General features: G+C 43.6%; 1 protein-coding gene across 7 annotated transcripts in view; it reads left to right on the forward strand.

Moving 5' to 3' along the window:
- The first annotated feature begins 1,957 nt into the window (after positions 1-1,957).
- Positions 1,958-21,069, forward strand: part of SEMA4D (semaphorin 4D) — a 100,697-nt gene continuing 81,585 nt past the window's right edge. For 2 of the 7 annotated variants that reach the window (XM_049796652.1, XM_049796653.1), the window contains exon 1: positions 2,980-3,030. The gene's annotated coding sequence lies outside the window, so the exon portion shown is untranslated. Of the gene's footprint in view, positions 2,013-2,751; positions 2,856-2,923; positions 3,031-8,085; positions 8,200-8,348; positions 8,453-21,069 lie in introns of those variants that run through there. The other 5 variants (XM_049796650.1, XM_049796646.1, XM_049796645.1 and 2 more) reach the window with 5 other exon arrangements.

Here is a 21,069-nt window from a genome sequence, read left to right on the forward strand (position 1 = left end):
TACTTCACAGCATGCATTATGTGTACTTTCAAAGATTATACTTTATTATGCTTATAATGGAGGTTTTTAAAAGTATGTTTCATGCTTATCTTTGGAATACCCATAATGGAGTTGCTGTGGACATATATTAATAGCTGTTCATTGTATGTTCTCATGCTGCAGCATGTAGTATCTGAAAGATGACAATCTTTTTTAGCAAAACAAATTCAGTTATAATTACTGTGAGGGCCAGTGTTTTTAGCCCTACACCACTAGTTCACATACAATCCACGCTAATGTTACAGACCTTTGGAAAACCTCCCAAACTTGTGTCCATCATGTCTCGGAGGCCATTTGTTTTTAAATCCTGTCAAAGATCTTACTTATAATGGGAACTGATAGGAATTTTCAGTGGTGCAATTTATGCTACCTGCTACATGTTCCCAACACTTATTGTTAGGTCATTTCCTTTTTCTCAACAAGAATCTGTTGGTGATGACGCATTTTACTTGAAAGAAGATCCTGAATGTGACTGAGAATCTGGTATTTGACAAGGTCCAAATATCAATTCCTTGTTTTACCTCTGACCTTTCAGTGTGTGATACTCTACAGGTTGTACTGGGAATAGAGATTGAAAACTATGCTGTACAAATGAACAATAAAATTCTTAAAGGTTGCAAAATCTACCCTGGGAATAGACAGCAGAAGTAATGGAACTTTGTCTTGGTGTTAGCCTTTGTTCCAGTTCCTTTCTGCCACTTGGGGGTTTTGAAAGCTGGTGCAGACCGTAAGGTCCCTGGGGAAACCTGACAAAACCCCGGTGATTTTCTAACTGTATGCTAAGAACTGCCCTAGCCGAGAATTTGTGCAATGCAAAATAGATTGAAAAAGCACCTTTGTTTCTTCCCTTGGAATATCATTTCACAGCTGTATCCCTCAGGAGATGCTTAAAGTCTTTTCTATGCTAGGAAGGTTTTGCTGGTACATTAATACCAGCAGCCAGTCCCAGAGGAGTTGCAGCTTATTCTTCTGCTGGTATAAACTACAGCAATTCTCCAAATAAAATATGATAAGGATTTTTTTTATCCTGCTACTGTATTTGCACTAGGGATTTGCCGGCATGGCTTCAGCATTTGATCCTTTTTCACGCTCCTGGCAGACGTGGGTAAATTGTTGGCAGCGATTCTCCCCCTTCCCTGGAGTCCTGGGCTCCTCCTGCTCCCCGTTGCTGTTGCCTCCCAGAGCTGGGTGTGACTACTTGCTTTGCCCTGCCTCGGATCTAATGTTTTGGTGGTGTGTGACCCTGTTGGATGTTAATGGTGTGATGGATGCTGGTGGCCCAACGTTAAGCCGGCCTAAGTTAAATCACCACCGTGAAAATGTAATGAGGGGAAGTGGATTCCCCAGTGTTTTCCACACAACAACAAACTGTTCACTGGCTGTGCGCTAATATCCTCCTTCAAACCCTAGGGTTTCAAACACCCTGAAATATCAAGGTGGCCAGGTCTTGCCTTTCATGTAAGCTTTCTTCTTCGGAGGTTATCATCGTGACTCTGTGTCTTTAAGAGGCTCTATCTCCTCAGTAATTTCATCTTGACAGTATTTCTCAGCTATAGCTAATGGGAATTATAGAGACTAGAAACTGACTGTCGTGTTATTGTAACAATACAGACATATTGCGTAGTGCTGGAATTAGGTCAGCCAGTAAAGCAAACGCCAACATCTGATAATATTTTGTTCAGCCTTGCTTAAACGATGTCTGTTAACCGACCTGTCGCAATCAAATGACATTGAATATCACCTGTTCCACAGCAATAAAAAAGCCCCCGTCATCCATGTGTTGGTTCATGTCATTCATCAGAAGAGTCACCACAGGCGTGCACGGACATGACGGTAATCAATAACTCATCAGTGACTCAGCAGAAGCATCCTGGCTGAGATCTGCGCCGTCACTGACCTATTTCCTTTTTTGTGCCAAGCTGCTCCTCCTTTAGTATTACTAAGCAGTCACCTACGCGGGCCTATGCTTCAAGGTACAGTAATTCCAGTAACGTTTGCTTTCAGTATAAATCATTTGTATTTCTGCGGTGCCAAGAGGCTGCATCCTGGATGCGATGTGCGCTGCGGCGTGCAGCGAGTGGATCCATCCTGCCCGAGACGAGACGGGGCAGGAGCAGGAGCAGGAGCAGGGGAATGGGAATGGGAATGGGAATGGGAACGTGACGAGCAGCACTAGGTGCGAGGAGGCAAGGCGGCTCTTGCACGGCCCGATTAAATTGCGGGGGCATCGCATCTGCTTTCGGCAGAGATGCCTCAAAACCTTTTCAAGCCACGCAGCCCTAAATCACGAGGGAGGATTGCTGGCACCTTTTCACCAGGGGCGTCCTCGAGTGGGCATCATCAAACTCTTGCCCTCTCCGGCCGGCGCCTGCTGGCACGCTGCCCTCCAGGGGGGATGCGCTGGGCTGGGGGGGCGGGGGGGGGGGGGGGGGGAGAAATAACAGAGTTTATTGGAAAGAGGGCAGCGCAGCCCCCACCGACCCCGGCCGAGCCCCGGCGGTGCGGGGTCAGCCCCCCCCCAGGAGAACGAGGGCCGGGTCCGCCCCCCGGTCGCCGCGCGGCTGCGGCCCCGCTCCGGGCAGGCACCGCGGCCCTGGACGCCCGCCCCTTGCCGCCATACTGCGGGGCAACCCAAACTTGTTACACACGGGCACCAACTCCTCCTCCTCCTCCTCCTCCCCCTCCCCCTCCTCCCGCCGCCGCCCTGCCCCCGCCGGCGCGGGGAGGAGGGGGCTGCGCCGGCCCAGCCTACCGCGGGGAAGGCGCCGAGGCGGGCGGGGGCCGGGCCGAGGGCAGCGCCGGCAGACCCCCCGCAGGTAGGAGCGCCCGCCGGGGCGGGCTGCGCGCCGCCCAGGGCCGGGGCAGGGAGGGGGGCGGCGGAGGAGGAGGAGGAGGCGGCGGCGGCGGCAAAGGCAGAGGCAGAGGCAGAAGCGGGGCGGTCGGCGCTGGGGCGAGCGTCTGGCCGTGCCCGCCGCGCCTCCTCCCGCCGAGGTGGGTGCGGGGGCTGCCGGGGTGGCGGGCGGGCTCTCCTGGCAGGGGGCGGCGGGGGGGTGTGGGGGACAGCAGCGGGGCTCGGGTCTGCACGGCGGCGAGGGCCGGGCGGGCGGTGCCGTCACACCTGCGGAGCGGGGCCTCCCGCCGGCGGGGCCGAGCCCGCCGCCGGCTTCGGGAGGGGGCGCGGGCGGCGGCGAGGTGGGAGCCGGCGCGGGCGCTGGCAAGCCCCCGCCGGCGGCGCGGCCGGAGCGGGGCGGAGAGGAGGAGCCTCCCGCAGCAAATGAGCGAGGGCTGGCAGGTTTATAAATGTGCTTTTTCTCCCACCACCAGCAAGCCCCGCTAACTCCGGCGGCAGCTCCCTCCCTGCCCGCCCCCTAGCCGGCGGCGGCTCCCCCAGGTGCGTCCCGGGGCGGCGGGCCAGCGCCCGGGCCCCCGCTGCCGGTCCGGGCTGCACCTGCCGCGGCGGCGGGGCCAGGGGCCTCCTCCTGGGGGTGTGTGTGTGTGTGTGTGTGAATACGGATGCCAGGCGTTTTCTCCCGGCCGGGAAGCGGCCCGGTCGTCTCCGAGTAGCCAGCGCAGGCTGCCATTGATGTGCCCGGGCACTTGAGGGGAGGCTGCTGTCCGCCGCGAACCGCCCTCCCTTGCTGGGCGGGTGGCCGGGCGCTGTCTGGGCGCTTGCTGTTGGGAAGCCGGCTGCGTATGTATGTGCTGAAGAGCTGTTATCGGCTGTTCTGTTTTTCAGCCGTCGGGAGAGTTTACATCAGGCCTGCACAGAGATGCAGAGTTTGCAGGGGGTGGGTGAAGTGACACGGGAGTTTCCTGCCTGCTCGTATTTGTCCTCCCGCTAATTATAAGGGGGTGTCTTCACTGCTTCGTGGAGGTGTGGGCTGTTGGCGGTGTTCTCTCCGTCTGCAAAGCCACGCAGCATCGCTGTTCGAGGGAGAAGGAGTGAGTGGATGAACGCGGTGTTTGTAACTTCAGTGTTGCGGCTCGCTTCTATTATGTGACTGCCATTAGCAGGGAGGGGAACAGGAGCTGGTTCCTGCCCTGGTGTGGGAGGGAACCTGATGGATCCGCAGGTTGAAGAGCCTTTTCACGTCTGCTCTCTGGTTTCACGCTGAAACATTTTCCTGCCTTCCTCTTAACCTGCTGTCTTTATTACCACGTACCTCCTGCAAGGAGATGCTTCAGCGGAAAAATGTGAAACATCAACTTTAAGTCTATGATGCCCAAATATTTTCAGTAGGCTTGGGAAATCAATGCAGTAGTAAAGCTTGGTTGTTTTTTTTTTAATTAAAATTCCTACAGTAATTAGTGGTAGGCTTTTGATTTCTTTATGACCATCACGCTCAGAAATAGCTACTGATCTCATACCCTTTTTTGGATACCTATACGGAGGTTTTGTTAGAGAACTGTTTAATGACTTCTTTTATTAGAAGGAGTGCGAGCTTAGGCAGTTATGCAAGTGCATCTAAAGGAAGCTGTGCTGCCTATGCGGATGGCGTATGTGGAGGCCATGCCGGAGTGGGAGTATCATTTACAAACTGGGTTAGAAAGGGGCATTGTAAGAGAGAGAACCAGTAGCTCGCGTAGTGGGGTGAAACGCTGCACGTACCATGTTCCCTGCTGTGCAGGGACATGTGCAAGTACAGGGTGCTGTCTGGGATGAGCAGGCTGTGGATGGGCACTCCTAATTCTTTCAGGTAGCTGAGGTGAGGTGCAGGCCACTCTTTTCCACTGAAAGCAAGTGAGTGGCAAGGGAATGGGTTTCTGCAGGTATGTTCAACGAGGAAAAAAAAAAAGCTTTGTAAATGTGGAGCCGGGTTGACAGATGAAGTCTGAGATTTCTTGGCCTAAAAGGAGGTAATTCAGGCTTCCTCCCCCCGCCCCCGCAGTTACTCTGTGTACCCTTTGTGATGGTCAGGGATTGCTGCAGAGTCTGCTGACAAAAGCTGCTTGCATTCATACCTACCAAAATAGGTCTATATCTGTTTTTTGGGGGGTGGTTTTTTTTGTTTTTGTTTGTTCGTTTGTTTTCAGAAACAAAAGCTGTTGTAGCTGGTGGGGGGGGTGGTAGCTCCTTCCACAGTGAATGAAGTGTTTGTTGTAAGTGGATTTCTTTGAAAACTCTAAGACTGATTTCTAGACTTTCCTGGAGACTAAGTACAGGTGAGCCTGGAGATTTAGTTTAATGTGCTGTATTGCCTTCTCTTTGCTGTTGTTATGATTCAGTCCTCTCTCCTCCCCCCAATATAAACAGCTACTACATTAAACATTTGATAATCTTTTGTTAACTTGCTCACGTGGATACAGCTGTGCCCGCCAGAAGTGTGTGGCTTTATACCACTTAGAGGTCCTGCAAGGAGGAGCGGTGGTCTGGATGCTCTGGTGCTTCCCTTGCTGGCCTGCCTCCTGAGGCAGCTGAGCTTCAATATTACCCGTGTCACCCAGCCTCTTACTGGGGAGGAGCTGGAGACCTCTCGAGAGGATCTGTAATCTGCCCAGGGCCCCTTGGCTGTGGTTGGAGATGGCACTGTTCTCACTCTGCTGCAAGCTCACACGGTCTCTCCCAGACATCTTGGGATGTGCGTGTTGAGTAAACATTTTGATGTTAAAATATGTTGTCTTGGATGTTTTCTTGCAGTGAAGTAAGTGGAGGTCTCTTTCAGTCATGCCAAAATTAATTCTTGATCTGGGCTACTAGCATTAGCTCTAATACTTGCATGTGCCCACCTAGTTAGCAAAAGGTGTTCGATAAATTGGTAGATGGTTGTGCCTGGCTCTGATTCTAAGGATGACTTTCCGAAGTGGACCTCTTACTTAAATCAGTGGAAATAACGATGACAGAAACACTCCAAGATTTTATGTTATCTCTGAACTCCTCACGTGTTTTGTTTTAGTTTTTGTTTTCTCCAGGAAAAATGGAATCTCAAGCCACAGTTCTTGCAATAGGGATTTTGTAGATCAGAAGAAAATAAAATATTTCCCCCGAATGCTCAGGGATGAGGTTATATATCTCAGTTTTTGCTCTGCAAAGGTAACTTGAAATGAGTAGTGACAGGGGAGGAAAGATGTAATTGCCAAGGTTGACTAACATTTCCTGTAAGCCTTCAGTGTTTCCAAGTGTTGGATCTTGTAAATATTCATGTTATTCTGTGATTTAAATGAGTTGAAAAGTAGTTTCTGAAGGTGCATGACCATGAAAGTGTTATTCATGAATAGACACTGATCTACTGTGCTTCCCACTAAACCGAGGTTTAATTACTTCTAGACATGATTGAGAGAATTTTTCACAATGTTTTACTTTTAGAAAAATGCATGAAACAGTCATGTATTCCAGGTAGCATGTGACAGTAAGGATGGAGACTTAAAGGTGACAACAAAAAGAAGCAAAGCAGGTCATAACTTCCCTGAGTTACCCTTTAAAGGTTCCTTTTTTCACACCCGTATATAAATTACTGTGTTGGAAGTCTAAAATGAGAATTCAGATTTTCATTATTGTGGTAATATTAAACAGTTTTGGGTTGTTCTTTGTTGTGCCTAATACTCAGCTGGTGTATGCCATGTTTAGTTAGCTGAAGAAAGGTGTGCTCAGTTGGGAGGTTGTGTAATAAACAAGGAGCTGGGAAGCACTTTTGGCTGGTTTACTTGGATTTTTCTTTCCCTGAAGCTTTCCCCCTTTTCCTGTCTAACTGGTCATTTCTCTGATGATAAAGTAGCATTTCATAAGGTCGTCTTCATCTGGCTTTGCATAGTCCTGTGCTTGAGTGTCTAAGTACATAGGTGGAAGTTTATCAAAAAGAATGAGGAAGGTCCCACTTATTTTACTGCGGTTTTGAGTTTTGGGAAGGTGAAGTGGCTGCAGTGTAGCATTACAACTGGAGCATACAAGAGGAGCCTGTGAATGCCAAAACAATGCTGCTGCAGCTGCCATTTGGAGAGTTAAGTCACCTGTGCATTGATGCAGCTGTACAGGTGAGGTGGAAGCTGTTTTAATTGGTTTCCTTCTGATACGAGAGTTTTGTCTTTGTTTCTTGGATCAGGTAATGAAAGGAAAGAAAATGACTTTTTCTGTTCCCACAACTGTTCAGTTACAAGGCAAGAAGTAGCACCTCATATTTCAGGGTAACGTGTGCCATCATCTTGGATGGGGAAGTTACGGGTCTTGCTGTCCAGAACTGGATTAATGAAGTCTTGCATTTAATTGTGTTCTGGCCAAGAAGCTTTTGTAATCTGTCTTTTATCTACCTCTAAAGTTCCAGGAATGCAAAGCGCTGCTCAGCTTTCTGGAGGTACTGCTGCAGCCAGCCTTTGCTGTGAGGAAGGTTAGTGCCTGTAGTAAGAAGGGTGTTGTGCTCCACTTCTGCTAACCTAGGGTGTCCAGGGGAGCTGCTGCTCGGTCCCCTCCTGCTCCCTCCCACACCAAGCTGTGCTGCAACAAGCTTCTGGGTGTGTGGACATGTTTCTGAAAATGGCATGAGTAAATAAGGAAAAACTTTTTTTTGGTACCGTTAGTGTTTGTTTTTTTTATGATGGGACGGGGGAGAAAAAAAAAAAGGCTTTTTTCAGTGAGGAGGCATGCATGTTGTTTGTAGTACTGTGACTCTGAGATTTTTGACGAGCGTTTTTAAAGCACCAAACAGTTCTTACAATGCCTGAGGGGAAGACAAAACAGATGGCAAATTAATAAAAACTTGGGCTATCGATGTGAGCAGATAAGGAACTTTTCTAAGGACTACAAATAAAGTTAACTGAAGCCCATGTATCAAGTTTAGAACAAATTTGTTGGTAATATAGAAATAATACCCATTTTACGGTCTTTCCCTCCTCTTCCACATATTTCTTTTTCTCTCTGTTCATGTACAGCAGTGAACTCATAATCCACCAAGCATTTTCTGCATTGATCCTCTTAAAAAACTAGTATTAGCCTATATATGAGGCAGGCCAAAGAGGATTGAACACTGTGCCGCAAAATTAGTACCTGTTGGCCTCATTGCAAGGACAGGCGGGTTCCCTCTCTCCAAAGAGTGCTTTTGGTGCTGTGGTACAGCATGGGCTTGAGAGGAGGGCAGGTGATGGTGCATTGCGAGGAGCTTGATTTGCGTGTTCCTGCGCAGGGTTGTGCGTGCCGAGCAGGCATCCAGGTGATGGAGCACTGATACAAAAGTGAGTAGGGAACGTATGGCATTAGCAGACTGGGAAATTGTGATGTCCTTAGTGCATCTGATTACTCAGTGGAGCTGGGAGACGGAAGAGGATATGCAAAGCAGGGGAAAGTTTATGGAGACGGGCATTTCTGCAGGGAAAGCAGGCAGGGGAGTAGAAACTTCTGCAGACCTTGTTAGTTCTTTGCTGGTGTGCAACGGAGAGACCAACTGGTGTCTGGAAGCTAAAGCGGGTCTGACATGACTGCAGTGAGGTGAGAGAGAGTGGGGAGGCTGCTGTTCCCCTGTGCTTGAATATGGCCTGCCAGGTCCAGACAGATTTGCATGTGCTGCAAATGGGAGAGCTGGAGGAAAAGAGAGAAAAATGCATGAAATGTGATTATAGTTCTTGCTTTGTTCAAGAGTAGTTTTCAAGGGCAGGCTTTAACCGTGTTTCTGCTGAGTTTTTCCTCCTTCCCCCAATATAAAGCAGGCATTCTTCTTCCCCAGATGATTGGGTTTTATATGTATATGCTCAGTTGTGCTTGTTTGTTTTTTTTAATAAACGATGCTCTATGAACTTTGTCATTGTATATACAAAGAGATGCATAGAAAAGTGGAGGCTACATTTTTTTTTCTTTTTAAAGAATGTTTTTGTTCTCATTTCCACTGAAACAGATAATCTGTTATGGTTGGTTGTTACTAGAAAAACAATGCAGCATGTAGGGAAGAGACCTAGAAATGTGAAAGTTCTTGGATTTGTATTTGAATTCTCTCTCACTGTAAATTTGATGCATTCTGGGGAGAATGGAACAATATAGACTTTTTTTTAAAAAAACAAGGTGTGCTATGAATTTGTGTCTTAAATCAGGTCACTGAGGTTGTGCTTGGCTTTGCTTAGGTTTGTTGTAGTTAAACTCCCAAGTTTTAAATGCTTCAGAAGGAGCTAGCTGTCTTTTGCATTGTTTAGCATAAAATAGGCTGGTCAGAGTTTGTGTGAGGACACACTAAATTTGGTAATTTTTGAATTGTAAAATGCATTATTGTACCTTCCTGGTTTGCAAGTCACATCTTGTGACAGTAGGAAAGAATAAACAGGCTATGCCTTGTGGTGTTTGGGACTATCATATGTGCGTGGGTAGCACTGGTTTGTTTGCCAGAGTTGTAGTAACTTGTAAGAATGTATATTGATATATTTTACAGATACCCTTCTCTGTGCTTTTACCTCATCCAGTAATGCTTGAATTTATTCAGAAGACATTTATTAAATCACATTTAAGAAATAAAATCCCATTTGTTAATGCAAGCAGAACACTTGCCTGTTCAGTGAAACCAGGTGAGATTCCTCTTGCTCACTCAAGGATATAAGGAAGACAGAGTTTGTGGGAAGAGGCTATACTGTTCATTGGACTAACTGATATAATTGGGAAAGCAATGGGAATATAGACAGGCTTTTGGACAAACAGTCTTTTCCCAATCTAATAAAATATTTATCATCCTTCTCTGTAAGCCCTATCTTGGATGTTCTTGCTAGGCTCTGTAATTCTTGCCAGACATTGTGGTGTGGGCCATGAGATATTTCTTTGTGTAAATTTGTACGTAATTTGAGTATGATAAGATTTGTCTGCAAAGCATTTGAAAACAGAGGAGCGTTCTGCACACAGTAGTTAAAATAGTCAGGGCCCTGACCTTTCTAGCAGGTTTGTCTGGGGGAAACGTAGCTGAGGTTGGGGGTATGCATGCAGAGTTTTACTAGTAGGACAGGGGCCCTGCGCAAACATAGTGTCCTGACCTCTCAAAAAACCCTCAAACAAATTGTAGTAGTAACAGGGCAGTAATACTTTAGTTGGTCATTTTGCATATAGAAGTCTGCTGGAGCAATGCTGTGCTCAAAGCTTCCCCCCCCCCCCCCCCCCCTCTTCCACATCTGTTGTTTCTTTTAACAAAAAGCGTGTAAAACGGCCAGAGGCAAGAAATTATGCATTCCTGTTTCCACTCAGCAATTGCATAATTACTAAGGATTTGCTAGAGATGCATATGTATGTGCACACAGGTCCCCTTCTGTGTTTGGCTGTAGATGTACCATACCTGAAGGGTCCATTTGTCAGAAAATAAGTCATCCATCACAACTGTAGTTGTAAAGAAAATAACTTTGATAGAACTAATATCCTCCCCCCCGACCCCACCAAGAACCCAAAAGAAAACAAAAAAAACCCCAACCCTGGAAAGCCACTAAAAAAAGTATCTGTCTTTTGCTAAGAAGTAAGAGTTAACACCACCTCCCCCCCCCCGTTAAAATCTAGTGTTACTTAGATGAGAGAATGGCTGCCTCTTCTTGAAATTATTGGGATTGTTAAAAATCTGCAGTTACATGTTCAGATGCTTGGCCTTATTGAAGTAAGCTTACTATTCAATTGAATCTGACTAGGTTTTTACTCAGTGCCAGTGAAATTGATAAACTGCCTTGAAAGGTCATCCTGATTATCTGCTAGGTAAGTGAGACATAGAATGGCCTTTTCGTTTCACTTTTGCACTGGAATTAGTTGTGAGGGATTATATGATAAATATGTAAGACGGACCTTTTCATAGGCTTAAGAGCTTTCCTCTCTGTGCAATTCTATCTCCCCAAAGAATCTAAAAAAAACCACAAACCAACTGATACGTATACATTCACAGCATATTAATTGTTTAAAATATTTGACTAGCTATTTTCAGTGAGGGTGGATACTACTGAAATAGTTTTGTCTTAAAATATGCAAATAAGTAAAGTAATTCTAAGTGTATCTTGAATCTCCTATTTTATGTGTCTAAGGGATTTATTATTACAATGGCAGAGGGAGTGTGACATATCTCTTTCATACAAACTCATACGGCTGCATGAATTAAATGTGTGTATTTGTATTTGCTTACAGAATTAAGATGCTGATAAGACATTCTGAAATGGTTGAATTTCCCTGTTTGGAATTGTTTGGGGTTTTTTTTTTTTGTTTGTTTGTTTTTTTTTAAAAAAAAAAAAAGGATCTGCTTGCATCTGCTCCTATGTGCATAGATTGATTATGCATCAAATGGTACATGCTGATATTCAGGAATTCCACTGAGGTTTTTAAGAACTTCTTTTTCTTGCTTTAGTACTGACAGCCACCAGGGGAAAAAGTAACCATTATTCAGAGCCTGTCTTCTGTTCTCTAATTTAATTGTTGGCTTTTATGAGAGTTCAGTTCCTGTTGCTGCATGTCTGCCTCTGTTTTTCTTTGTAGCTTCATCTTCTGGAATAGGATGCAGATTTATTATATGTCAATTGCTTTGGAAAAATAAATTTCTCAACAGATTATGAAATGATGCTTTTGATCAGGTGAAGCATCTGATGGCCTTTGCACCCTCTGGTTTCTGCTTCATGTTTGCTGAGAAGACTGTACACATTGAAGATCGATTTGCTGCTGTATGAAGGATGGTGCCGAAATAGGGCTGGGAGCGTGTCTGGGAGAAGGGACGAGTGCAGCAGAAAATACGTTGAGCAGGAGTGGTTAATGTTTGTCTGTGGAAGGCAAATTGAGACAGCTGTGCTAATTTCTATGCAATAAATGGGCTTTGGGAGCCAAAGGTGTTAACGTGACCCTGTCATTACATGGCGCTCAGTAGTGAAGGGAGCTTTGAGGTTCCCACAGAGAGATCTTGGGCTGCATATTTCCATGGCAACCGCCATCACTTACACATTTACAACCTTTGATTAAAGGTACAAAAAGGAGGGGAAAACCTTTTAAACATTACAAATGTAAAGCTTTAAGTAGATCTTTCATTTTAACAATATCCCTTATTTACATTCCTTGGAGTGTGGAGGTTTTATAAGGAACGCAGCTGTCCTTTCCCCGTTTGGTAGACTTTGAGATGACATTTCGGGGCAAATGTGATGTTATGGAGATAGCTATCTGACTTTGATCATAGCTGTGCTGACATCACTCTACCAATTCACTTTCTGTTTATTTACGTTAGTGTATTTTGTACCAAAATCATATTTGAAGTCTATTACGCAGGGAGATTTGTGTCTCTGATAAAAGAGTTTGTGGAAAAAACCTAATTCTCTGTTGTATAAAACTTATTTTTAAAGAGGAGGAACATGAGATATACCCTAAATTATAGTCTCTTAAGCAGTACAATGGCAAAGCCTTATGCTCGTGGGGAGAACAAACTGTTCCTGCAGAAACCGAGGCTTGCTTTTGGCTTGCAAACTGTGTGGAAGGGCATGTTTATCCTTGGTGCATCTTCCCATCTCTCCCTCCTCTACCCCACCTGCGTGTTCTTGAAAGTATTTTACTTCATGCTGTGGTGGCCAGGTAGCAGTGCTGTGAAAGGAATGCTCTCTGTTCAGGTCAGGTATTTTTGTGTCTAATGCTCACGTGCAGTGTGTTGTACTTTCTGGGAATTTCTCACTGCTGGAAAGCAATGGTATTTTGGAAGCAAATTGACTAATATTTCATTATATTTTTCTGTTTGTTTGGTTTTTGGTGGTTTGTTTTTTTTTTTTGCCACCTGCCACTATTTTTGAATCATCATTGGGGAGATGGAGGAAATAATGAATTTGCTAGTGGATTTCATGGTTATGCTACCAAAAGTTGAGCTGTAATGTCAGGACTAGCACAGTGGGAGCTCTGAAGAGGGATGAAATAAAGCTGTATTTCTTCTTTGCCTTTACTTTGGGCAGCTGAAATCTGGTTTTGGATTGGACTAATCAGTGCTGACTGTAGGTGAGGGCAGAAGTGGCCGGCCGTGACTCTCTCGGTGAGAGAAGATGACAATGTAAAGGGCTGTTTTGCTAGTGACTGTATGCTGAATTTCTCCAGCATTTCACCATCACATCTCTTCTTTCAGAAGGAAGAATTGTATACATACTGCTAAGCCTAATGCCTGGTGATTGGTAGTTTAAATGGACAGGGCTGGCTACGGTTGCCAAAACAGGGAGTTTTACTGCTACAGATGTATTGTTCCATCTGAATTTCTAAGGCTGAGCACACTGTATGGTTATTAGTAGCCTCATGTGCTGCTTCTGCTGGGACTGTGAAGGGCCCTTCATGCTGCTCTTGTACAAACCCTTAACATTCCTTGAGAAAGTTTTTAGTACTGAAAGACCTGGTTGGTTACTGTGCAAAGTTCATAACAACTATGCAAATGTGACTGGAAAGTTCATGATACTGGCATATGTATAAGGATGTCCTCCATTATAAAGGAGAAGGGGGGGAAAAAAAGGAAGAAAACTTGGAGGAAAAATTAAAAGGAATTGTGAAATACTTTTTTTTTCATCCAGGCTCACTATGGTTATTGATGCTGTTATTAATCCATGCAATTTTGGGTTGGGAATGGTTTTCAGTAGCTGTTGTGATATGAGTAAGTACTTCTGGCTACCCTGTGAAATAAGAGAAGTAACTGCTGCCTGCTTGGGATCTAAATATGCTTTTGAAAAGCAGCAGCATACGGAGGTCAGCCTGATGTCAGGACGGTATGTCAGAGGGACTTCTTGGCATAGTTACAACATTTCCCACCGTTTTCATGAATTAGAAAGGTGGGTTTGGGATTAGTCATTGGTGGTTTTTTTTTGTTTTGGGGTTTTTGTTTGTTTGTTTTTTTAAATAGTCAGAGGATGAGGCATCGTTTGGCAACTTCTGTTTTTAACCAGAGTTGAACAACTGCCTTTTAAGGATGAAGCAACTATTGGATCAAGTTGCCTTGCCACCTGAATACAGGACATCATGTGAGTGTATCCAGTTACACCCATGAAGAGGGTGGTCATTTGTCTTCTGATGGAACAATGCTCTCAGTGAAATGCCAAAGGCACAAACACCCTTTCTAAGGTGGTTTTGTTCTCATGGTTACTCACCAAAGAATGAAAGCCGTGAGGTTTTTGTCAGCTCCTGCGATGGGGTGGGAGAGCACTCCCATACCTGTTGTATGGTGCAGAGAGTGGATTGTGTCAGTGCTTGAGGGAAGGAAACCTTATTTGTTAGTTTGCTTCTGTATCATTTAAAACTAAGATTTTAACTGCTATTTTAGGGTCCTGAAGACTTGTTTAGGAGCTTTGTGAGGTTTTATGTCCTGTTTCATCACTGAGGAATAACAAGAAGCAAGCTCCAGATAACATAATACTATTTGCGACTTCCTAAAAGGCAGATAGAGAGGTGTACAGGTGTGGAACTGAACTGGAACTTGTCAAAAATTAAGGATCTCGAAAGCGCATGTTGAATTTGGAATATGGGCATGTAAAAAGTGGGATGGACCCTGATGATCTGAGCATGTGCCCCCAGTTGGAAAGGTGCTGCGGCAGCTCTGAACTTGAGCACCGTCTGGGGAGTTACGGTGATCAGTTCGCCCAGATCCTGAAGTGTCTGTCTGGATAAAGCTCAGCTGGCATAGGTACGGATGTAGGAGATAATACAGTAGCCTTTGGTCAGAATTTGCATGTTTTTATGTTGGCTTCTGAAAAATGCTTTAATGGTTTCAGTAAAAAGAGCAGTGTGGATTTTTAATGTAGTACTTTCATTACAGCCACTAGCACCGTGAAAATGTTTGTTTAGATGCCATGTAGGGTTGTGATTGCTGCAGTGGCTTCAAAAGCTCTTCACATGAGTTTAGTAGGCTTTTTTGAGACCCTTCCTGTGCTGTTGAAAGTCCTTTGTGATTACATGAGTTCAAGATGTTCAAGCCTTGACTTTTAAGACTTCATACACTTTAAAATTGTGAATATGGTATTAATACTGAGATGCTATATTTAGTTATCCAGGCAAGATGCTATATTTAGCTATCCAGGCAATATGCTGTAACTTTTTTAATTTACACGTTGCCACCTGTGAGTGTGCCTTCCCTTCACAGACAGAGGAACCTTTGGTTAGGGTTAAAATTAATCGAATATTGACAGTAAAGCCATAAGCATTTTGTAGGCCATGCCATCTAATAATGGCATACATTAAGATTCTTGTGGGACGCAAGAAAATATAAAGTTTTATTGCTGAGGTAGTGACAATAATGATGCCTATTGATTGCAGCATGCAAAGAGGAAAAATACAGAGTTTTGAGCCACTGTGTTCATTTCAGCAAGTCATTTTTTGAAAATGCATTGGTGGAACTATTTGTACTGTTGTGAACCAGGAACACTGTCAGGTGGGTACTGCCTGTACTGGAACAAGCAACCTTATTGTTTCTTGAACCACCCTGAGTACAGGAATGTGAAGGCCCAAACTGTAATAAAACTGGATGATTATTTCTTTTCACTCAAAGTGAAAAGCTGTAGCTAAAATTAAATGTAGTTTTAATTCTTGATGTTTCCTTTCCTTTACTTCGAAGCAGTTGATAAAACCATATTTGATACATTGCTTTTAAAGACAAGTATATTCCATGGGACTTAGAATTCAGGCTTTATTAAAAATTAACATCACTTTAGCCTACATTTTAATATGAAGCAGCTTAGATATGTACATGGGTAGAGCAAAGCTGGTATTTTAGTTAATTTTTAGTGACTAGTATTTGTACGTTATGTAAATCAGGTTAGATATGTAGTGTTTCCAACACCTAGGACAAAGAAGAATTGTACATAAGGTTTGCTTTTTGGCTGCCTAAAATTTCCAGTGCTGTCATGTACAACAAATGTACACATAGCCGTCTGTTCTTTTTGCAAATGATGTGCTACAGATAGCCACATTGGCACAGATTTTCCAGACTCATCATGCTGAACCAACAGTGGGACGCGTGCCAAAGGGTTAAGTGTGTAGAATAAGAGGCAGGGCAACGCGATATCCAGCACAGCACCAGTGGTGTAATGATGGTCTTTTCTGGGGCTCTCTTGTAAAGCTTGTGCAATAATCTTTTGAAACCTTGTATTTATATTACTACTTTCAGTGCCTGGGTTTGCAGCAGAGTGGGAAGGTGAAAGCTGTTTGCTTTTGTAAAATGCACATCAAAATGCAAAGTTCAGCAGAGGCTCTGACTCGTTAGCCCAGCTGTCAGCCAGTGGGCTACTCATGTGAGTAAAATACTCCTGCTTGGTTCGGGATCCGGCTCTGTGGCAGGTGGAAATTGGAGTTCATGGAAACAGCCGAGTGTTTGCTGCAGCAGTTGTGGCATGCTTCTGGACTTCGGCTGTAACCTTCCCTGCTCAGCTCTTTGGCAGGAGGACAGAGCAATGTGGTCTAGAGCCTGAGGTCAGCTACTCAGGCTTTTACATCTGAGGTGCGTGCGGAACAGCCTAGCTCTGAAATTGGTAAAGGGGAAGAAGCTGTGACGGCAGTGAAGACCCGTAATGAAGCTTTCCGCTTCTTGTCGTGGCCATCTGTGGAGTTGAAAACGTGTCTGTGAGCTTTAATCTGTGCTGTGTAATGGCTGTCTTGGTACACAGGGGTCATGTAGGCATGCATCGAACAGGAATACATTGATTAATCAAGAAAGTGTTCCAGTGTAAACAGGAAACTGTTGAAAACGTGGACTTTTCAGCAGCGCTTCTCTGTCTCAGCTCTGTCTACTGAAATAATGCAGTTTATTTGCTTCTTGACTTGAATGTTTTAAACACTCAGCAAAACTTGCATGTAGTCAAGATTTCTGTATCTACTTAGGTTGCTGCCATGTTTCTCCACTTAAGTTTCTTAATGTGCCTATGATCGTTTTAAGGTTATAAAGCACTTCTTATTTGGGATATCCCAAAGCAAGAATTGCTTTCTCCATTTTCAAAACTCCTTGCTTTACGTTTAATACCTAATTATATTTGTTTTTCAAAGTTTGTGTGAAGAGATTTAAAGATTTTTTTTTTTGTGTGACTGTGGTGTGGGATGGACCAAAGGCAGTTTAATCTTCTATGGTTGATGAAGATGTGAGCTTTTAAAAATGTTTGGAAAGCAGAGAAGAAAGCAAACTGAGATTTAACTGAATCTTTGAGAGGTTGTGGAGGAGACTAGGAAGGCTCCTGAAACATTGATCCCAACAATCAAACTCTGTATAATATAACCAAATTCGGTAGTTGCCTTTGTGTGGAGAGGAGGGATTGAGGGTTGGGAAAGGACAGTCTTTGTCACTTTTTCTCAATTAATGATTCCCATTTCCTGCAAATATCCAAAAGACTCAAGTGTAATTGATGGTTTTATGATACTGCCAGGGCTGTTGTGTTCTGGAGGCGTTTGAGGGCACCAAGCAGAGCTTTGGTGTGTTAAAGAGTTCATGGTATATAAACATCTGTGGGAGACACAGTCCCTCCCTCGAGAAGTTTACAGCCTAGTTTGAAACAAGGAGAAAGTGAGCCTCAGGGAAGGGGGAGAAGCAGAATTTGGAAGAGCTGGTTAAAGGTAACTTGTGTGGTCCTGCTGCATCCAGTCACTGAGCTGTGCCTTTGGCTGTTGTATCTGAAAGTGATTTCCTGTAAGTCTTGCTGCAGATGTGGATCACAAATGCGTGGGGGAGAGAAAGAGGGCAGTAGCTGTTAGTTTATTGAGTAAGCTGCAAAACAAAATGGGTGCAGGGCAGGGAATATGAGTGTCAGCCACAGGTCTGAGCTGTGTGGCTTGGTGTCAGACTTCAGGAGTGGGTATCTAGCAAGGGGGCAGAGTTGGGAAGGATGGAAAACTGGATAAAAGGAAACAATTACGGGATTTAAGTGTCCTCACAGAAAAGATGATTTTGGTGGCTCTCTGAGAATGAGGATAGTGAGGATCATGTCTAGATTTTCTTTTTCAAGTAAATGTGTGATGTGGGGAAGAGAAGGTGACTCATTTTGAAGAAACACACCCGTGCAATTTATAGGTGCTGAGGTTCTGTTCTGGAGTGAAACTACAGGATGTGTTACTGATCTGATGAAAGCCGAACTTTGTATTATTCTGATTCACACATTTCCTTCTTGGTGTACGCACTCTAAGTGTGTTAGCAAAGCCCACAAGCATGTTTTTTCTCTCCATCTCTCCAATTTATTGGGAAATAGGTATCTAGTTTTATTTTCGAAGGTATTTCCACAGAGAGGTAAATTTGTCCCATTTTGTAAACCTAGGGAAACTTACTGGCATCCTCCTTCTACCAGGGCACAAAAACTTGCAAATCTACTGCTTATTATCAAATTCACAACGTGATAAAATTTTAAAGATAACACAATTGATTCTTGCTTGTGTATATGTATCTAGGTATAGCAAATGTGTTGAGTTCATTTCTACAAATGGATTTTCCCTGAGGTTTGCATGCAGTCTGTGCTGATTGATCCTCAGTGATAGCTGTATCGATAAGCTAAGTCCTAATAGGCAGCTGGTGTAATAGTGTGAAGTGGGTTTTTGGAGGGCAGCCTTATTGGAATATGGCTCTCATTAGAGGAGAGCACCACATTTAATGTCATTTTAGTTATTGATGTAGTAGTAGTGCCTTGTGGAGACAGTGCTGTTACTCCAGGGAGAAGGTGGAAATGCCTCCCATCACTCAGCTGTCCTCCTGCTGATTAAGGAGTGACACTGTCCAAGATGCCTTTCAGAGGCAGGCAATTATTTTCAGCCGGAGAGATGTTAACCAAGAACTGAAGCCTTAGGGGAGGAAAGGGTGAACAGGGCTGGAGAGGGATGGAGGCACTCACAAAACACGTAGCATTTATTCTGCTGCTTCTGAGTATTGGTCCCTCTTTAGAAAGCTTTCACCATTTGCATGGTGAAGCATTTCTTGCTTGCGGCTGACTGCGCAGAGCTAAGTGTTCTGTTTCATATTCTTATTTTTACACTTGCTTAAATATAAAACAACTTAGTTCTAACTTGCGTCCTGCTGTATAGTTAGTGAGACCAGCACAGATGCTTTTTATTCTTGCTACTCTTTTCAGATAGTATTGGGGTTTTTGTTTTGGTTTTTTGTTTTAATATTGATCCAAAATCTAGTTTTAAGCAGCAAAGGGATTTATATCCAGCAGGCTGCTGCCATGCAGTCATTATTTTTGCGGCAGACTCATTAGTTGATAACAAAATTCAGGCCATTGCCAACTGCTCAAGGCAACCTTTTGCTACAGTCTTTGTAAGAGAGCTGTGAGAACAGCCATGCAGCTTGGGTTGCAGGTAAAAAATTAATTTTTTAGATATTTTGTAAGGCAGTATAAATTCAAAGCTCATTTAAAGATTCTTTATCAAGTAAATTAGTTGTCATAATAGAGAAGAATTTAGTAGCAGCAGAAAATAATTGTCTTAACTTGTAGAATGCTGTAATGTAAGCTCCAAATGAGAGAGGTTTATGTAGTGTTGTCACTGTTGACTGATTTCATTACATCATAACTAATAGTGAAGCTGTTTGAATTACTCAGGAGACTGAGATTTCTTAAACTGACTGTGAGTCATGTTGCCTATGTGGAGATTAACTGTAAATGATTTTATGTTTGTGTGTACATTGGAAAGCGATCTCTTTCTCTGGCTAGTCGTCTTAATTTCTGTAATAGCCTTGATCCAGCCTCAGAGTACTCCGATACACACAGGTAGGTGTAGTCCCTGCAAACAGCAATGCCTGAGCGGGTGTCTCAGTGGTGTTGTGAAAAGACCTATTGGGAAGCTGTCATCTTTTGTTGGTACGTTGTCTATAGATACTGTATGGTTTTGATTGCCATACAGCTTAAATATGAAGAATGAATGAAAAACCCCTTTGATGTGTGTATTATTTAAATTGTAGCTGAGCAGGTGGCTGCTTTGTTTACACTTTGAGCCTGCAAAACTGTAGTTTGAATCTTGAGATCTATTTTGAAGACATCAGATTTCGGAGACATCAGACTTTGAAGTGATCTGTGTTGGTGTATACAGAATAATCTGTGTTTATATAAGTAACTGGCAGTTGAATATCAGTATTTTTTTTCCCAAAGGACAGCCATATTGAAGTTAGAAGAATAATTGGGGTGGGAGACAGGGACAGAGCTCAGTAGTGGTTGTGCTCTAGAATGTAATACTGGGTTTTCTGGTTATTGCTATTAAATCATGCTGATGCTTTTGTTTTAATAAAAAACTTGGGGTATGTACTGCATAATTAGTATATGCTTTTTCTGGTTTTGCACATTTAAAATTTAACTGTACCTTGATAATTAGCATCACTGAAGCTCACTTGAATAAGAAAACAGAACTCACTCCACACAAATCCAAAATCAGTAGGGTGTTGTTTGCAAATATGTGCAAAACAAAAGGCAAACCAAGAATAAAATATGCCTTTTAGGAAACACCAGAATAATCTTTTATGCTTCTGAAAGTTCTCTTTTTCTTAATAACAAGAATCTATTAAAATACTGAAAGGATGCTATTATATTTTAATGACATTGATGCTTTGTCTAATAAATGGAGAAAACAAAAGGGGATGGGAATCTGTGAGCATTTTGAGAAGCTAAGAATTTAAGTAGAAACTTGCCTTATGTTCGGTTAAGAGTTTTGGTTTTTTTTTTTAAATCTGTTGGAATGTTTCATTACCTTGATCAAGGTGTAAGTGAACCTATTAATTCTTAATTAGTTTTTTTGTTGAATTTGGTTAGGAAAGGAAAATGGAAACTGTCACACTAAGAAAGAGTGGAGTGAGAGAAATGAACCTTTGTCACTTTGGGTTGTTTTGTGGTGGCTGGGCATGTACTGCTGTCTGAGGCTTGAATGTCTTGAAATGACTTCTCCCCTCCTATAAAAACATATATATGTGTGTGTATATATATATATATATATATTTATGTCTGGGGAGATGAGCAGATAGCAGATGAAATAAGAGCTGAGGATGTAGAGTGCAGAATGGGGAAAGCTTTTATAGTAAGTGAGAGCATGGCACAAGAGTCAGATACCTCTCTTGAGGAAGTCCACTTTTGTTGAGATGGGATTTATTCCTGAAAAATGTTGTGACTGAGTAGACAGTGGCCATGGGTCAGGGTGCAGCGAGCACAGGATGGGTGCAGGCA

The sequence above is a fragment of the Accipiter gentilis genome, chromosome Z, assembly GCF_929443795.1.
Source record: "Accipiter gentilis chromosome Z, bAccGen1.1, whole genome shotgun sequence".
Taxonomy (NCBI): Eukaryota; Metazoa; Chordata; class Aves; order Accipitriformes; family Accipitridae; genus Astur; species Astur gentilis.